General features: G+C 40.2%; 1 protein-coding gene and 2 long non-coding RNA genes across 3 annotated transcripts in view; 2 read left to right on the forward strand and 1 right to left on the reverse strand.

Moving 5' to 3' along the window:
- The window catches only part of CCL24 (C-C motif chemokine ligand 24), a 28,215-nt gene extending 12,254 nt beyond the window's left edge, over positions 1-15,961 (reverse strand). The window contains exon 1 of the mRNA XM_072942107.1: positions 15,945-15,961. The gene's annotated coding sequence lies outside the window, so the exon portion shown is untranslated. The remainder of the gene's footprint in view (positions 1-15,944) is intronic.
- On the forward strand, positions 10,632-11,327 carry LOC140686970 (uncharacterized). Its single transcript, XR_012060980.1, has 2 exons — positions 10,632-10,857; positions 10,998-11,327. It is a non-coding gene; the product is annotated as an uncharacterized lncRNA (long non-coding RNA).
- A 203-nt stretch (positions 15,962-16,164) lies between the features above and the next one.
- Positions 16,165-17,902, forward strand: LOC140686971 (uncharacterized). Its single transcript, XR_012060981.1, has 3 exons — positions 16,165-16,302; positions 16,409-16,562; positions 17,175-17,902. It is a non-coding gene; the product is annotated as an uncharacterized lncRNA (long non-coding RNA).
- The last annotated feature ends 483 nt before the right edge of the window (positions 17,903-18,385 follow it).

Raw genomic sequence — 18,385 nt, forward strand, 5'->3', positions numbered from 1 at the left:
GGTCACTCCCCTGCCTAAAATTCTTCACTAAGACCCCATCACCAACAACTAAACTTCATCCACTCCATCATCTCCATAATTTTTACCATTTCTGCCCTCCACCCAATGTATTATACATTGAATGGATTTTAAAACTTTGACTTCATCCAAAAAATATCCATGAAGTCACAGGTTTAATGTACCAGCTTTTTTTTTTTCCCAATACACATTGAAACAAATCCACAAGTATTGAAGTAGAACAGAGTGGGGAGGGATAGCTTGGTGGTAGAGTGCGTGCTTAGCATGCATGAAGTTCTGGGTTCAATCCCCAGTACTTCCCTTAAAAAAAAATGAATAAATAAACCTAATTACTCCCCCCCAATAAGCAAACAAACAACAAAAAGTAGACCAGGAGTGAGAGAGAGAGAGAGAGAGAGTGTGTGTCTGTGTGTGTGTGTGTGTGTGTGTGTGTGTGTGTGTGTGTGTGTGATCAGTCTGTAGTAAAAACTATCCATGCTCTGCCTGTATACCTTTGTCCTTGTCACAGGGCATGCCGGTCCGGTTTCTGTCTGCCACCACGTGGCTGGTTCTGCCGCTGGGGCCAGGCTGACCTGCTGGGGAGGGGGACTCAGGAACTCCACACAGAAGTGGCTAATACCAACACCAGTGATTATCAGCAATACCTTGGCAGGTCTTTGGCTGACAGACAGGTATGGTGGGGCCAGTGATGTGCTGGTAAATGTTTAACTGGCTCTGAGGGGAAAGCTCTGATTTCAGCGTTTGCTGATTCCTATGATGTAAAATACATTCCTAACATGGCTGATTCCAAGCTTTCGTCCTGGTGTCCCTGAAAGTGGAGTTGGGAAGACATGCTGCCCCAGGTCGGGGTGAGCTGACTTCGGCGAACCACTGGGTGGGACTCGGGGTGAGGACTTAAGGGGCTCATGGTCCTTAAGTTCTGAGAGATGCAAGGAGGGGAAACAGCGGTGCTGACAGGGCGGTTGGAAGGTATTTCCTCTCCGGAGGCTCACTGAGAGCAGGTAGGTGCAGGAGGAGGGAAGGCCTTTGCGCATGTGCACAAGGGTCCTTCTGCTGGGCCACAGCTGAGGAGGCTGTGCCTCAAGAAGGCAAGGAGTCCCAGGGCAGAAGTGAACAGGAATCCCTAACCACCCAGTTTTCCTGTCTTGCCTGAGGCCAGGTCCCATCCTTCCCCTTGGAGAACAGCTCTTACTTGGAAGCCAAGGAAGGATCAGATTCTGCTGATCCACACAATCTGGTGGCTGAGGCCCTCAATAAAAGAAGTGAAAGGGCGTTCTCCCTGAAGGATTGGTGCAGCTGGATTTCTTCCCTAAGAAGAAAAACCTGAGGCTGGAGCTGCAGAGACCCAGCTTCTTCACTGGGCTGCGCAGAGATGTTGAAGGTCTGGGTCTGGGTCTGGAGTCAGACACACTCTTCCTGTATACTTGACCCCAAATCTCATGGGGTCGATTGGAATAATTGGGAATCTGAAGCCTCTGGGATATACTTGCCTGCCCCACCTCGTGGAGCCATTGGGAGGCTTGAATGAGAGAGCACTTTGCAAACATCAAAGCATTGAGCAGAAGTGAATGCTGGAGCGATAGCAATGCCCCATTCACCCAAGACCTCTGGGAAAGAGCTCCTACTCATTCGCTCAATGGCTCAGTCCACAAGAAAGTCCTTGGTGAGCTGGGTAGTGAGCTACCCAGTGAGTTTTGAGCGTCTGGGGGAGATGGGGTTCTAAAGGAGCCCCTGGGAGAGGTGGGAGGCACCAAGATGGACAATGGCACTGAGGGGAGGTGGGAAGAGTCTTAACACCAACCACTGTGCATGTGAACCCTCTCTGTCCTCAGAGGAAAGACAGGGCACACTAGAAAGCCCTCTCTGCTCATCTGCTCCCTGGTTTCTACCACCAAGGACAAGAATCCTAAAGAATGGCTCCTTATAAGGAATGATCCCTTGATGGATGCGGTCTCTGGGAATATGATGTCTCCAACAGGAGAAGCTGTGTATACAGCATGAGGAGTTCTGACTATTTTGCAATCTCTGAGAAACTTGGGAAGACACTGGACTGAGAGTTGATAGACCTAGATTCTGATTCCAGCTCTGCTGCTTACCAGCCGAGCAGGCAAGTCACTAACTCTCTGTGAGCCTCAGTTTTCCCACCTGTCACATGAGCATAGTGATTCCCACCCTGTACACCAGCCCAAAAGCATTGTCAAGAACTTAGCTGAGTTCGTGAGTGTGAGATGGCAGCTCCTATTCAGAGATGAAGGCTGATGAGGGCTGTTTGTTGGAACACAGACCTGGATCTTTAGGAAGGAATGAAGAACATCAGAAATGGTAAATATATGGGTAAATATGAAAGGCAATATTTTTTCTTTTAATTTATTTAAAGTGTATATGTTTATATATGGCTGTTTATAGCAAAAGCTAAAACATCTTATTGAGGGGTTTATTACATATGTAGACATAATACATATGATAGCTACAGCATGAAGAATGAGAAGAAATGAATCTATGTGGTTGCAAGCTTCTTAAAGTGTATGTCATATGATAGAATATTAGCTCTAAGTAGACTGAAAAGTTAATGACATATATTGTATTCCTTACAGTAACCACTAAAAAGTTAATGTAAAGAGATATAGCAAAAGAACCAATAGATGGCTTAAAAAGAAATTATAAAATAAATATGCAGTTAACCCAAAAGAAGGCAGGAAAGTAGGAAGAGAGGAACATAAAACAAAAACAAAACAAAGGATAGGACAAACAGAAGCCAAGTAAAATAGTAGCCCTAAACCCAATTATATTGATGATTACGATTATATTAAATGTAAGTGGACTCATGTTAGAGCCCCCAAGGCTATCTCTTCATTCAGAGATTTACTAGAAGGAGTCAGGACCCTGGATATAGTGTACTCATGCCTAAGATGTATTGCACTGATGTATTAAGAACACACAGCTGGATTATAAGGAAAAAAGATTCAGGCGGATCTAGAGGAATCCATACACAGGCTACTTCGGCTCTCTCCCTCCCATGAGGGATCACACAGAGCACACTCTTCCTCCAGCTGTGGAAATGCAGCAACATATGTGTGTTCCTGCCCAGAGGAGCCCATTTTTAGAAACTCAGTGCCCAAATTTTTAGTGGGGGCTGTCCAGGTAGGCACACTCTGCCTAATACATACCAAAATTCCAGAATCCCAGAAGGAAACCAGGTGTTCAGCATAAACTATATTGTTTGGACACAGTCTGGACACAGTGAATAAACTTTATCAGTTAACTGCTGACTGGGAACATTCCAAGGACCAAGTTCCCAGATGCCAACTGAAGGCCAAACTTGCAAGCAGGTCTTTCTAAGGTTAGGTAGGTCTAAGAATAGATCTACTGTGTTTACTTTTTTCTGCACAGGACTGAACACTCCAATTAAAAGGCAGAGATTTTTAGACCACATAAAAGAGCAAGACTCCCTGTCTACAAAAGATGCATTTTAAATATAAAAGTACAAGTAGACTGATAGTAAGTAGATGGGAAAAGACATTATACAAACATAAGGAGGGACATTTTCGTAATAATCCATCAGCAAGACATGACAATATAAATCTGTATGTGCCTGTATAGAGCTCAAAGATACATGAAGCAAAAATTGCCTGAATTAAAGGGAGAAAAAGACAAATCTACAATCATGGCTGGAGATTATAACAAAGTTCTCTCAGTAATGGCTAGAACAAGCAGATAAAAAAATCAGTAAAGACATAGAAGATCCGAATCACTTTGACCTACTGATATTTATAGAACACTACATCCAACAAGTGCAGAATACGTTTTTTCCCCAAAAATGCATAATATGGCCACTGAGACACCCCATATACTTGGCCAATTCCTCAATACATTTTAAAAAACTGTAAAACTTAAAAAAAAATTTTTTCTTAAAGAACACAAGTTCTTTTCATTTTTGTTTTTGGTTTTTTTTGGTGTTGAGGGGTAATTAGGTTTACGTATGTATGTATGTATGTATTCTTAGAGGAGGGACTGGGGATTGAACCTAGGACCTCATGCATGCTGAGCGTGCACTCTGGCACTTGAGCTATAGCCTCCTCCCAAAACTGAACTATTAAAAAAAAAAGTCTTCTGATCAAAATGGAATTAAATTAAAACCAGTAACAACTTATCTAGAAAAACATATTTGGAAATTAAACATCACATTTCTAAATAATCCATGGATCAAAGAAGGAATCACAGGGGAAATTAGAAAAGACTTCAAACTGAATAATAATGAAAATATATTTCAAAAGTTGTGGGATGTAGTTAAAGCAATGATTAGAGGGAAATTTGTAGTTTTTAATGCTTACCAGAGACAGAGAGAAAGAAAGGTCTAATTTTCATCTTTAGAAGCTAGAAAAAGAACACCAAAATTAACCCAAAGTAAGCAAAAGAAAGGAAATAAGCGATAAGAGCAAAAATCAGTCAAATAGAAAAAAAAAAAACCCAGTAAATTAACAAAGCCCAAAGTTGGCTGTTTCAAAGAGTAACAAAATTGATAAAACCCTAACTAGATGGATAAAGAAAAAAAGAGGGCTTCTCACTACAGATTCTATACACATTAAGAAGGTAAGGGAAATAACCAGAGAAGAAATCATAAGGGAAATTAGAAAAGAGTCTGAAATGAATGAAAATGAAGATACAACATACTAAAACTCATGGGTTGCAGCTAAAGCAGTGCATATAGGGAAATTTATATATGTACATGCTTACACTTAAAACAAGATATTGATCTCAAATCAATAACCTAAACCAACCTTAAGAAACTAGAAAAAGCAGAGCAAATTTAACCTAGAGCAAATAGATAAAGAAAATAATGAATAGAGCAGAAGTTAGTGAAAAATAGTATAGAAAAGCAACAGGAAAAAACAATGAAACCGAAAATTGCTTCTTTAAAAAGATAAACAAATTGACAAACTTTTAGCTAGACTGAAAAAAAAAAGAATCAGCAAAATTTGGAATAAAAAAGAGGACATTACTAACCACTTTGCTGAAATGGAAAAGATCATAAAGGAATAATACATCAACAAAACAGATAACTGAGATGCAATGGACAAATTTCTAGGACACAAACTACCCAAACTGACTCAGTTTGGGTCAATTTGGGTAGTTTGTGTCCTAGAATAACTTGAAACTCTGAATAGACTTACAGAAATAAAGAGATTGAATTAGTATTCAAAAACCACCCAGATGGCTTCACTAGTGAATTCTGCCAAACATTTAAAGAAGAATTCACACCAATCCTTTGCAAATTCTTCCAAAAAATAAAAGAGGAAACATTTCTCAGCTCATTCTATTAAGCCAGTATTACCCTGATACCAAAACCAGACAAAAATATCACAAGAAAAAACAACTATATACCAATATCTCTTATAAGTATAGACACAAAAATTTTCAACAAAATACTAGCAAGCTGAATCTAGCAGCATATAAAAGTTATTAAATTCTATGACCAAGCAAGATTTATCCCAAGAATGCAAGATTGTTTTAACAAAAAAATCAATCAATACAATACAGTATTTATCAATAGAATAAAAGGAAAAACCATACATGATCATCTCATAAATGCAGGAAAAGCATTTGACAAAACTTAATACCCCTTCATGATAAAGACACTCAAAACCTAGGCAGATAGCTCCTCAACCTGATAAAGAGCATCCACAAATAACCCACAGCTAACAACATATTTAATCATGAAAGACTGAATGCTTTCCCTCTAAGATCAGGAAAAACCAAGGGTGCCTCCTCTCATCACTTCTATTTATCATTTTACTGGCCATTCTAGCCAGTGCAATTAGAAAAGAAAAGGAAAGAAAAGGCATCCAGATTAAAAAGGAAGAAATGAAACTATCTCTATTTGTGGATTACATGATATTATGTATAGGAAACCCTAAATAACACACACATACACACAATTAGAGCTAGTAAATGAGTTTAGAATACAAGAACAATATTAAAAAATTGTATTTCTACACACTAGGAATGAGCAATCTGAAAATGAAATTAAGAAAACAATTCCATTTGCAGTAGCACCAAAAAGAATAAAATAACCAGGAATACATTTGACCAAGAAGGTGAAAGAATTATATACTAAAAGCTACAAAACATTGTTGAAAGAAATTAAAGAAGACCTAAATAAACGGAAAAAATTCCATGTACATAGGTTGGAAGATTTAATATTGTTAAGATGGCAGTATTCCCCCAAGCTGATCCACAGATTCAATGTAATCCCTAGCAGAATACCAGGTGGCTTTTTTGCAGAAATTGACAAGCTGACTCTAAAATTCATATGGAAATTCAAAGGACCCAGAATAGCCAAAAAGGAAGGAAAAAAGTTGGAGGACTAATACTTCCTGATTTCAGAATTACTACAAACTAAAGCAATCAGGACAGTTTGGTACTGGTATGAAGACAGACATATAGATCAACAGAATAGAATTGATACTCCAGAAATAAATCCTTACGCTTACAGTCAATTGATTTTTGTGCAAAGGCCATTCAAAGGGAAAGAACTGTCTTTTCAACAGATGGTACAACTGGATATCCACATGCAAAAGAAAGAAATTGATCTCCTACCTCATACCATATACAAAAATGAACACAAAATGGATCAGAGGTCTAAATGTAAGAGCTACAACTATAAAACATAAGGAGGAAAATAAGGATAAATCTCCATGACCTTGGATTTGGCAATGGATTCTTAAATATGACACCAAAAGCACAAGCAACCAAAGAGAAAATAGATAGATTGGATATCATTAACATTTAAAATTTTATGCTGTGAAGAATGCTATCAAGAAAGTGAAGAGACAGCTCACAGAAAAGGATTAAATATTTGTAAATCATATATCTGATAAGGGAATTGTATCTTAAATACATAAAGAGCTTTTATAACTCAATAATAAAAGACAAATAACCCAATTTAAAAAATAGACAAAGGATCTCAATATACATTTCTCCAAAGAAGATGTTCAAATGATAAATAAGCATGTGAAAAGATGCTCAACATCATTAGTCATGACGGAAATGCAATTCAAAACCACAGTGAGATAGCACTTTATACCCACTGTAATGGCTATAATCAAAAAGACAGTAATATGTATTGTGAGGAGGTGGAAAATGTGGAATCCTCATGCAATGCTGGTGAGAATGTAAAATGGTACAGCTGTTTTGGAAAACAATCTGGCAGTTCCTCAAAAGGTTAAACATACAACCCAGCATTCTGCTCCAAGGTATATAACCAAGAAAAATGAAGACATACGTCCACACAGAAGTTTGTACAGAAATGTTCATAGCAGCATTATTTATAATAGCCCCAAAGTGGAAACAACTCAAATATCTATCAACTGATGAATGGATCAATAAAATGTCATATGCCCATATAATGGAATATTATTCGGCAATAAAAAGAAACAAACTGCTGATACATGCTACATGGATGAATCTTGCCAGTGTTACGTATGCTAAGTAAAAGGAACCAATCACAACGGATCACATATTGTATGATTCTGTTCAAATGAAAAGTCCTAACCAGACAAATCTGTAGACACAAAGTATATTAGTAGTTGCCTAAGGTTTGGGGGCAGGTGGAAAGGCTGTGAGGGGGAAAGGGGAGTGACTGCTAATGAGCACAGGCTTTTTAGGGGGGTGATGAAAATGTTCTAAAATTGTGGTGATGGTCACACAACTTTGTGTATATACTAAAAACGATTGAATTACACATTTTAATAGGTGAATTCATGGTATGGAACTATATCTCAATAAAGCTGTTATTAAAAAATAAGGGAATATTATGAGCAATTCTGACAAAAAATTCAACAGCTTCGATGAAGTGAACAAATTTCTTGAGAAACAAAACTTGCCAAAATAGACACAAGCATGTGCCAGAAAATCTAATATAAGGAAGAAAAAACACCAGAATTACATGAACTCTTTAAGAAAATAAAAGAGGAAAGAATAGTTCCCAATTCATTTCATGAGGCCAGCATAACCCTTGGTACTCTGATAAAATTCAACAAAGAAACAAAGTTTTAGATTGACATTCTTCGTGAATGTGGATGTAAAAATGCTTAATAAAAGATTAGTGAATTGAATCCGGTTGTATATAAATGCATCAAATGGAATTCAAGGTTTAATACTTGAAAATTAACCAGTGCAATTCACCACATAAACAGAAAACAAGAAGAAAAATGATCAGCTCCATAGATAGAAAAACACAGTTGACAAAATTCTACTGAATAAACATAATAAAAACTCTTAGCTAATTAGGAACAGAACGTCCTCAATCCAATAAAAGACATTTACAAAAAGCCTACAGCCAACATCATCTTATGGTGAAAGACTCAGTGCTTTTCTGCCTAAAATTAGGAATGAGACAAAGATTTCGTTCTCTTCACTTCTACTCAACATTGTCCTAGAGGCCAGAGCCCGTGCAATAGGGCAAGAGAAGTAAATTAAAAAGCAAACAGATCAGAAATAAATAACTAAGATCTTCTCTATTCATATATGATATGATTACATAGAGAATCCCAAGCATCTATAAAATAACTACTGGAACTAATAAATGATTTTAGGAGAATCAGAGGATATGAGGTCAATATACCAAAATCAATGTATTTTCGAAATACTAGCAAAGACTAATTTGAAATTAACAATTCAATTGCTCCAGTAGTGTCCAAATAAAATTGTCAGGATAAATTTGACCAAAGATCTGCAAAAACCATTAAAAAATTCATGGAATACATGCTGCAGTGTTTAGTGGTAAAGAGCATAGATGTCTGAGACTTACTCGAAATCCATCAAAAAATAAGATGGATGGACAGATAAATAGAAGTATGGATAGATGGAGAATTGTGTGATGAGACAAATATAGTAAAATGTTTAAAAATATGTAATCTAGGTGCTTTGGGTGCTCACTGGGCACCTTTCCAATTTTCTGTATGTTGGCCATCTGGATAAGACTCACAAACTTGTAATTGTGGAATTTTGATTCCTCACACTCTCCCTTGCACCAAAATGTAAATTTAAAAAAATCTTTGTGATGGTTTAAAAATTGTTTTACCTTTTAAAAATCTTTAATGTTTAAAAACAGAGTCTAAGAAGTTTTGACTGGAGCCAATGGAAGAGTGTTGTACCATTTACTGAGATAGGGAGGAAACCCCCAAGTTTTGGATGCATTCAAAAGAAAATATGTAACATGTAATTTATGAAGCTGATAACAGTAATAATCATAGCTGTTTGTATTATTTTCTGAAACATGTATCGGGCCCAAGGGATACCACGGAACAAACTGCTCTACCAGTAAAGATGTTATTCTTTGTTAAAGAAAAAAGAAAAAGAAATTCATATTTCCTAGCTCTGTCCACGGAAAAGGCCTGGAAGCATAGCCACTCTGGTAGCAATGAGTTCTAACCCCAGTACCTCAGAATGTGAGATTTTCAGAGCTCAGTGTAGATGTAATAACTAAGATGAGGTCATCGTGGAGTAGCACAAGCCCTTAGGCCAATACGGCTGCGGTCCTCACAGGACGAGAAGAGACACAGATTGTGATCTCTAAATACTATTTCACTTAAGAAACCAGGGACAAACCAACGGTAAAGAGATATTTTTGAGATAATTGGAGAAACTGAACACAGACTAGGTATTTGGTGACACTAAAAAATTACTGATTTTGAAGGATGTCATAATGGTCATTATGATTATATTATAATGAAGGATGTCCTTATAATTACATTATCCTCCCCCAAAGTCTTCTTTATTAGAGACATAAACCGAAGTGAAAGAAGCCAGACACAAAAGGTCACACGTTGTATGAAATATCCAGGATAGTAAATCCAAAGAGACAGACAGCAGATTAGTGGTTGCCAGGAGCTGAGGGGAGGGAGTGACTGTTTAATGGGTGTATGGTTTCCTTTGGGGCTGATGAAAATGTTTTGAAACTAGACAGAGATGGTGGTTTGCATGGCATTGTGAATATACTTAATGCCACTGAATTGTATACACTTTGAAATGGTTAATCTTATGTGTTTTTTTACCTCAATTTTTAAAAGAGGGAAAAAAAACATGTGATGAAATACACATTGCATTATCCTTGGGAATGACTTTCTGTATTTCTGTATTGAGCAATTTTATCAATCTGGGGGGATAGAGATTAACCAGGTGGACATAAAAGAAGTAAGATTGGCCAGGCATTGACAATTATTGAAACTAGTGATGGGTACTTGGGGTTTCACTATCCTATTCTCTATGCTTAAAATGTTCTGTAGTAAAAAGGGGTGTGTGTGTGTGTGTGTGTGCATGTCTGTGTTTTTAAGAGGAAGGTTCCAGTAATGATAAAGACACTGGTGTCAAACATTCAGGGGAAGATTTGAAAAAAAATGGTTTCATGAAATCAGAGTGGAAAATCCAGTATTTGTAGATTAATAAATTGCTGTATGATATATTTTAAAATGAGCATATACCTAAATTAATAAATAACATTTTATAAATATTATAAACATAGTATTATAAATAGACTTTTGCCTCCCTCTATGTTTATATATTCAAGTTGGGGGAAAATAACTTTTATTTTAGACTTTTTCAGAAGAAGCTTTTCTTCATGGTCTTTTTATATTCTGGCTTTTGAGGCATATTTCTGTAATGAACAAGAGGATCCCACCATTAAAAAGGTGTCCTCACTCCTGGAGCAGAGTTATTGTCCCATCGCTTCAGCAGAATCTGTGTGACAAGAGACTGGCCAAGACACTATGCCCTTCACCACCTCACTTTACCAACTTGGTTTCCATGTTGAATAATTCTGATTGTCCATCCACAAAAATGGTAAGTTCAGATCTTCCTAAATAGAGTCTCATCATTTTCATTAAACCCCCAAAATGAGATGTACTTAGAGCCCGCTTTACCGACACTGGGACCTGGGTTCCCTCATATTACCCATCTGTAATTTCTGTGTGTTCCCTAAGGGGCTGCTTCTCATGGACTCAACGTGGATTTCCCAGTTTCCTCCCCTCTGGCTCTCTGACCACATCTGTCTCTTGTGAGATGCTCATGCCCTGGGCACACACCTTTTCTGATGGTGATCTCCTCTGCCCCAACCTTTCTGACTCCGAGAGAAGACACTAATTTTCCTTCAACACCAGACATCCTTTGATTCCCTGCAGAGCAGCCGAGATCAGGCTATAACATCAGACGAGAGTATACTGGATGTGAATGGGCAACAATCCGTAGCAGGTTCAGCAAAATTGGTTTTGTAAAGGGCCAAATAATAAATATTTTAGGCACTGTGGGCCACATACAGTCTTTGTCGTGTTTTCTTTTCGTTTGTTTGTTTGTTTTGACCGCCCTTTAAACATACAAAACCCAGTCTTAACTCCACAGGCTGCACACCACGGGCTGAAGCAGAATTGGCTCACAAGGCATCAGCTGCTGACCCCGATCCAGACCTCCCAGCTGAGCTGCAGCCAGCGGCCACGGGTGCCGGTCTGCCCCCAGGGTCCCTTCCAGCGCTGTCCTTGCCCAACACCCAGCCTCAGCCCTCACAGTAGGAGTCGGTTTCTGGAGAAACTGCTTGGGTCGGGGTTCTCAGAGAAACAGAGCTAATGGGGTATTTAGCTAGAGTTATAGACGCAGAAGTAGAGCTAGGCTTTTTTTTTTTTTATTTTAAGGAATTAACTCATGTGACTGTGGTTGCTGGCAAGTCCAAAATCTATAGGGCAAGGTGGTAGGCTGGAAATTCTGACTGAGGTCACAGCATTGAGTCCAGATTCCACAGGGCAGCAGACTGGAAGCTCAGGGTTTCTCTGTGACAGTCTGCAGGTGAATTCCTTTTATAGGAACCATCAGGCTTTGCTCTTAAGGCCTTCAACTGCTAGAACAAGGCTCAACCAATTATAATGAGTGATCTGCTTTATTCAATGTCTACTGACTTAAATGTTAATCATGACTAAAATAACTTCACAGCATCATCTAGACTGGTGTTCAGCCAACATCTGGGCATCTTAGCCTAGCCAAGTTGTCAATAAAATGAACCACCCCACTGCCTGTGCCTTGGAGCCCAGGTTCAGTGGGCCTGAAATCAGGAAAGAGATAAGACTTTCTTTTCGCTTTCCTTCAGTCTAGAGCTATGCCTCCTCAGACCTCATTTATTGTCCAAGGACTGGCCTCTTTCCAGGATGACTTAAAGTGAAATTTCTACTCCTTGCAGGGGAAATACAACTCCCATCCACGGCGATAAAAGGCACTTCCTTAATACTGAATCAGGATGATGAGAATTGAATTCTAGTTTCAGCTCTGCTGTTAACCCTCTGTGGAGTCTGGTTTTTCACCAGCTCCAGGCCTCTTGCTGACCACTGGACCCAATACACAGAAGAACCCTGTAGAACAAAGTAGGCATTCAACAGACACTAGTTGTGTTGTCTTAGCTTTGGGAAGCCTTATCTGATCAGAAAGTAGTTTTATTTTCCCAGGCTAGCCCTCCCTGCCCCTTTTGCCCCCCAGTTTTGTGTCACAGTGCCCACATTTTGGCCCAAAGAGTCGTATTCAGGTGTTTGCAGCTTGGGCTCAAAGCAGAAAGATAATCTCCCTGCCAAGTAATAAGAAGCTACCACTGACAAGGATCACCACAAGCAAGACAGTAAGAATTCTATCTAACCTTCAAAACAGTCATGGGTACTTTCATCTCCAAGTGTCTTTGCCGTAGCTATCTTTGCCACAAAAGTTTTTGCCACAATTTCACCACAGAACTAATTGGCCATAAGGCATTTTTGCTGTGAAAGATAAAATAACTGGTGGACACTTTGGTTAGATAGTTTGGTTTCAACTGGTTGAAATGCGTTAGTATTTCTTCCAGTTAGTGACATAACTGATGGTTTTATCGAGCTGACAGATGGTGATGATTTGCCCCAAGAGCTGGTTTCTTATTTCAAAACACACTACATTGAAGGAGAAAGAGGCTGAGGGTCCACAGAGTTGAACTCCCATTTCCCATAGAAGTTTGGAACATCTATCAACGATACAATCCATCAAGTGTAAAAGCTTTCCCAGCACAATACAGAGCTCAGTTACAAATATGCATCCTAGCTTTTGGAAACTGACACCTCTCTTGAAAGAAGAAATTTTAGCAAAAAAGAAAAAAGGATGATGAGGAGACGAATCAACAAGCAGAAAAATGTATGATCCTATGAACGAAAGATGTCGAAGACAAGTGCTTTAGTACAGCCTACAAAATCAAATCAGTTCTTTCTGCAGTATCGCCACAAATCTATACACATGTTCAATCTATTTGCATATTTTTTATTTTGCAATAAAATCTTTTTAATTTTGTTATTCAGTTTTCATGTTTCAGTGTGTCCTTTTTAATAATCTCTCTTTATTTTTTGTAATTTTGTCTTTTACAGCAAAATTGCCTTATGGCCAATTAGTTTTGTGGCAAAAAATGCTTGTGGCAAAGAGCTTATGGTGAAAATATCAAACATGGAATTTACCTATTCTGGACATTTCATAAAAATGGAATCATATAATAGGTGAATAGGTGGCCTTTAGTGACTGGTTTCTTTCCCTTAGCATAACTTTTCAAGGTTCATTAATGTTGTAGCATGTATCAGTACTTTGTTCCTTTTTATGGCTGAATAATGCTCTACACATGGATATCCTACGTTTGTTTATCCGTTCATCAGTTGACATTTATGTGTCTCCACCTTTTGGCTCTTATGAATAATGCTGCTATCGACACCCTGGAACAAGTTTTTATGTGGACATATTTTCACTTTTCTTGGGTTAATAAACACAGTCTTAAACTGCAGCATAATATTGCATGCAGTTATATAACACTGCTGTGTAGACACACAACCATCTTACTAACACTGGAGTTAATTTTTGGATTTTCTTTGCCATTATAAATAACATTGTGGTGAATAATTTTGCATGTGAAGCCTTGCTGAGATTTTGGGTAATTTTCTGTGTGAAAGTTATCAACAAAGTGGTTTGTGTTTAGAGGAGAGTGACCAAGATGGAGATTGAAGTTTTAATTTGAATCTGTGCAACATAATAACTTAAATGCCCATGGCACTACACACTTTATAAAACATTTGTCCCTTTCTTTCTTAAGAAGATACATGAAAAACATGAGGATATTTAACCTGAAGAAGAGGAAAATCAGGGGGTCAGAACTGCCAACTGTAAAGCCCCAAAATGGCCACCATTTGGAATGGAAGAGTCTAATTTCACATGATTCCAAAGAACAGGATCTGCTCACCATTGGCCAAGGGATTGGATACTTTCCCCTGATCCTTTCACACAGAAGGCAGCCTTTGAATAGGCTGGTGCTTCTGCCTGTGACTCAGAGTAGGACGCAGGGACTTCTTATGAAATCAAGATGGGTTCTATCTGTGAAGAAAAATTCCTAACTCTTTAGCAAGAATGAGATCAATCTAAATTTAGGCTGTCAGCAGATTTGAGGTTTACTGCAGAACTGACCTCCAGCAAGAAGGGAACACTTTGGTCTGGGGAGTTGTCAAGGGACTGAGATAGGCGCGTGCGTGTGTGTGTGTGTGTGTGTGTGTGTTGAGAAATTCAGCTGCAGCTGGGAAGATGGCAGATGGGTCAGAATGTGTAGAAGAAGTTTTGGTTGGGATACATTCAGACTTAGAGATTATTTCTCTGGAAGGTGTAGCACATGTTGACCTCAGCTGGCAGTTGGCAGCATCTCAGCAAGGGATCCAAGTCAACATGTGTTCACGTCAGTGAAGGTATCACTAAGGAATATGAGCTTCTTGTCACCACCAGGCCATACGAATGGGAGACTATTTGCTCTAAAGGAAATGATTCTTAATTTTATAATTAAATAATATTTTACTGAGCAGTTCTAAAGTCCCCCTGGCAAAAGTTCCTTACCTGGGATTGGGGAGAAATTCCCTGACTTCCAGACTTCCCCCCACCTCAGTATTTACCAACATACAATGATGGAACAGGAATGGTTAACCAGAATAAACACTCCCACTCAGACAGGGGAAAGATGGGAGCCTGCCTACTTGGGATTGGAGAAAATTCCAAGATTGGGTCTTGGTTCCGTCTCTGGAAGGATCTCCCTAGCCCGTCATTCCCTGTGACTCTTGGATTCACTCTTTGAGAGTCTCTATCTACATCATTGCACTCAGTGACCATGTCCAAAGTAGACACTGGGCCATAAGTTCTCCATGGAGACTGAGCAGTGGTCTTAGCTTGCTTGCTGCCTGTAGAACGTTGGAGGGTCCAAGGATTATTTCAAGGATTGAAATAGTCACTCTTTCTTTCAGTTCAGATTAACGGTTCTTTTGATGCTACAACTTTCTCAAAAATTTAGTTGGCAGGGGCTGGGTACAGCTCAGTAGTAGAGCGCATGCTTAGCATGCATGAGGTCCTGGGTTCAATCCCCAGTACCTCCATCAAAAAAAATTTTTAGTTGGCTTCGTGAATATTTGTCAAATGCAACCAAGAGAAACCAACTCATGCTACCAAAATTCTGTTTTCTCATTTCTTTACCCAAAACCAAAAATTCATTAGCTAAATTATCTTTCTTCCCCATTAGTTCAAGTGATAGTTTGGACAACAGTTTTGCCCTTGTGCAACATGGGCAGCAATTTTTCTCCCAATCTCCAATGAGCCCAAAGCCAAGGTCACTTATTTTAGACTTCCGTACTTCCAGGTATCAATTTTTCTATAGGTCAGTATTCACTATAATGTTACAATAACCATTCACAAATCTCAGCTTACAAAAAAAAAAAAGCTATTTCTTGCTCACTTTACATGTTATTCTGTGGTGAGCCCCAGCTATGCTCACATGTCCCAGGCTGGAAGAGCAGCTCATACCTAAACAAACCAGGCTCATGACAGAGGAAGGGGACAAAGAGCAACGGTGGAACACTTCTACTCACATGGTTCATCAGCCATATTCAATAAATGGTCGTGTCTGACTTTAGGGGTGTGGGGGTAATAATCTCACAGGGAAGAACAGTGAAAATCTGGAACAGTAATACAGTCCATGCCAGCGCCAATGAACAGAACCTTCTTTCTCACCTGAATTCCGAACTACAACATAAGACAATCAAAATGACTCTGTTATTGCTCATATAGCCCAGATGGGAGGATGGCAGCTTGGTATAACAGCCGAAATGGGTTCACTGATATAAAAGCCCAGAATTAAAAACCTTACTGCCCAGTCACTGCTTTGCTGGATGAGGCAGGCCTGTGGGGATAACCTGCTTCTGGAAGAGCTGAAAGCATACACCAAAGGCAGGAACCTGCTCTTAAGCAAAGGGGAAGGGGGGGAGGGGGAGACCCCTGGTTTCTCCTTCCAAACCTTCCAGGCAGGTAGGTTATTCCAACTTCCCTGGAACAGAGTAAGCGGACAGAGGAAGGCCAAGAGTATAATGCTAATAAACTCCCTTCACATGGACGAAAACCTCAGGAGTCAAGAAGAAACACTTAAGACATAGACATCTTTCAGATGAGGAAACAGGTCGGTGAAGACCAGTAACTTGCTCAAGTCCCAGGTGGGTAGTTCAATGTCACCCAGCTCCAGGGGAGGGAGGGGTCGATTTGTACCTAAGAGAGGCTGGGCTGTGCTTCATAGAGAGGGAATTGCCATTTGGGTAGAAAGGTTAAGATTTGAGGAATATTTTCTGTGTGTCTTCATGTATCCAAAGTGGTATCTGTTGATTTCATATAAACCTTTTCTTTGTGTTTAATGAGCACGTATAGTTGTGGCCATTTCCCTCAGTCCACTCCCCGAAACGGCCATTTAAGAAACCATAGAATCAGTAAAAATTGGTTGACTCTGAATAAAAACAGCCTTATCGGGACTGATTAGGCCTATTTCACAGTCCCAGAGGGGCTGAAATGGTGTCTGAAAGCCAGACCATAAAAGGCAGCACTGAGGATGGAAGCTCTGGTCTTCTGATTCCCAGGCAAGTTTCCTCCCCCTGCCTCCAGCTGCCTGTCTACCCATGAGGGAGCTTGAATGTCTCAGAGCACGTGTCTCACTCCGCAGTCCCCAGGGGATGGCTGCCTGGCTGATGATAGGATCCCAGCCAGTCCCAGGCTGACCCACGTGGGGCCCCTGAAGAGGGGTCTTCGCCTTTCACCAGGCTGTGATTCCTTTCCAGGCAGCAAAGCGGACAGACAGCGGAGGCAACACATCACCGACGTGCAATTCAAGGACGTACCGCTGGCAGCGGCAGCGGCAGCCCAGGGGCCGGTCAGAGAGGCACAAAGCCTTCTCAAAATCATCACAAATATGCCCCAAGACGTGTGAATCTGGTCCCTGCCGATTCCTCTTGCCATGTCTACAGGAATTTTCGCTCCTCAAGCATTCCTAGGAGTGGGGACGGAGTCTGTTGCCAGGGCGACAGGAAGGGCTTTCCCTTGGGTTCTTACACCCACCCACCCACCCGCCACTTCCTTCTGCGTTCTTGGCCTTCCTCACCCTTGTTGCCAAAAGAATGCAAACCAGGCCATCCATCCTTCTGCTTCCTTTTCTCATTATTTCGCTTCTTTCTCCAAGGTCTGAATCTCCCGGAAAGAGCAGGTGGACCTCTGTCATCTCTCCCAGCCTACTCGTTTGTGTCTTTTTATTCCTCCAGCCAGTGGGTGCCTTTGCCATCTCCTGAACCACAGGCTCTCGCTAGTATTTCTCCTTTGGGACCATAATTCTCAACAGTGAGGAGCTGATACTTCACCTGCGGTGGGGAGGAGTCGCAGGTGCGTTTTGAGCCGTGTTGCCGGGGGAGATTGATCTGGCACCAGTGGAAACTCAGGAATAATAGCAACAATTTACTGGCCGCGTGCTTTGTCAGGTGTCTCACATATATTACGTGTAATGTTTGGAGGAAAGCTTTTTTGGGGGGTCTATTTTACAGCTGAGAACATTAAAGTTAAGAGGATTAAGCCAGGCCCTCAGCTAATGAGTGGCAAAACCAGGATTCAACCCCACATCTATTTGGCTCCAATGTCTGTGTCCTCCCTGTGTCCCAAGCTCCTGGAGGTGACAGAGGCCAAAATGAGGATAGCACAGTGGGAATTTACTGTGCGTATCCAGGGCAAGATATAAGTCCTCAGGAATGCATTCTGGGTTGGCCGGTGACCCTAGGGAGGGACGGGGGTGGGGAGTGATTACAGTAAATTATTTTCATACAGCACTTTATAAAACACTTCCACAAATACTGACTTGTTTGTTCCTCTTCACAGATTTGGGAAGTAAATCTCACCATCCCCTTAAGTTGAGGTATTCTGATTCAAAAGCTGATGCATGTTTTTCCACCCTGTCCCCACCCCCCACCTCCCGACCCCCAGCACAAACTCCAGGGAATAAGCTCTG

This window comes from Vicugna pacos, chromosome 18 (assembly GCF_048564905.1).
Source record: "Vicugna pacos chromosome 18, VicPac4, whole genome shotgun sequence".
Taxonomy (NCBI): Eukaryota; Metazoa; Chordata; class Mammalia; order Artiodactyla; family Camelidae; genus Vicugna; species Vicugna pacos.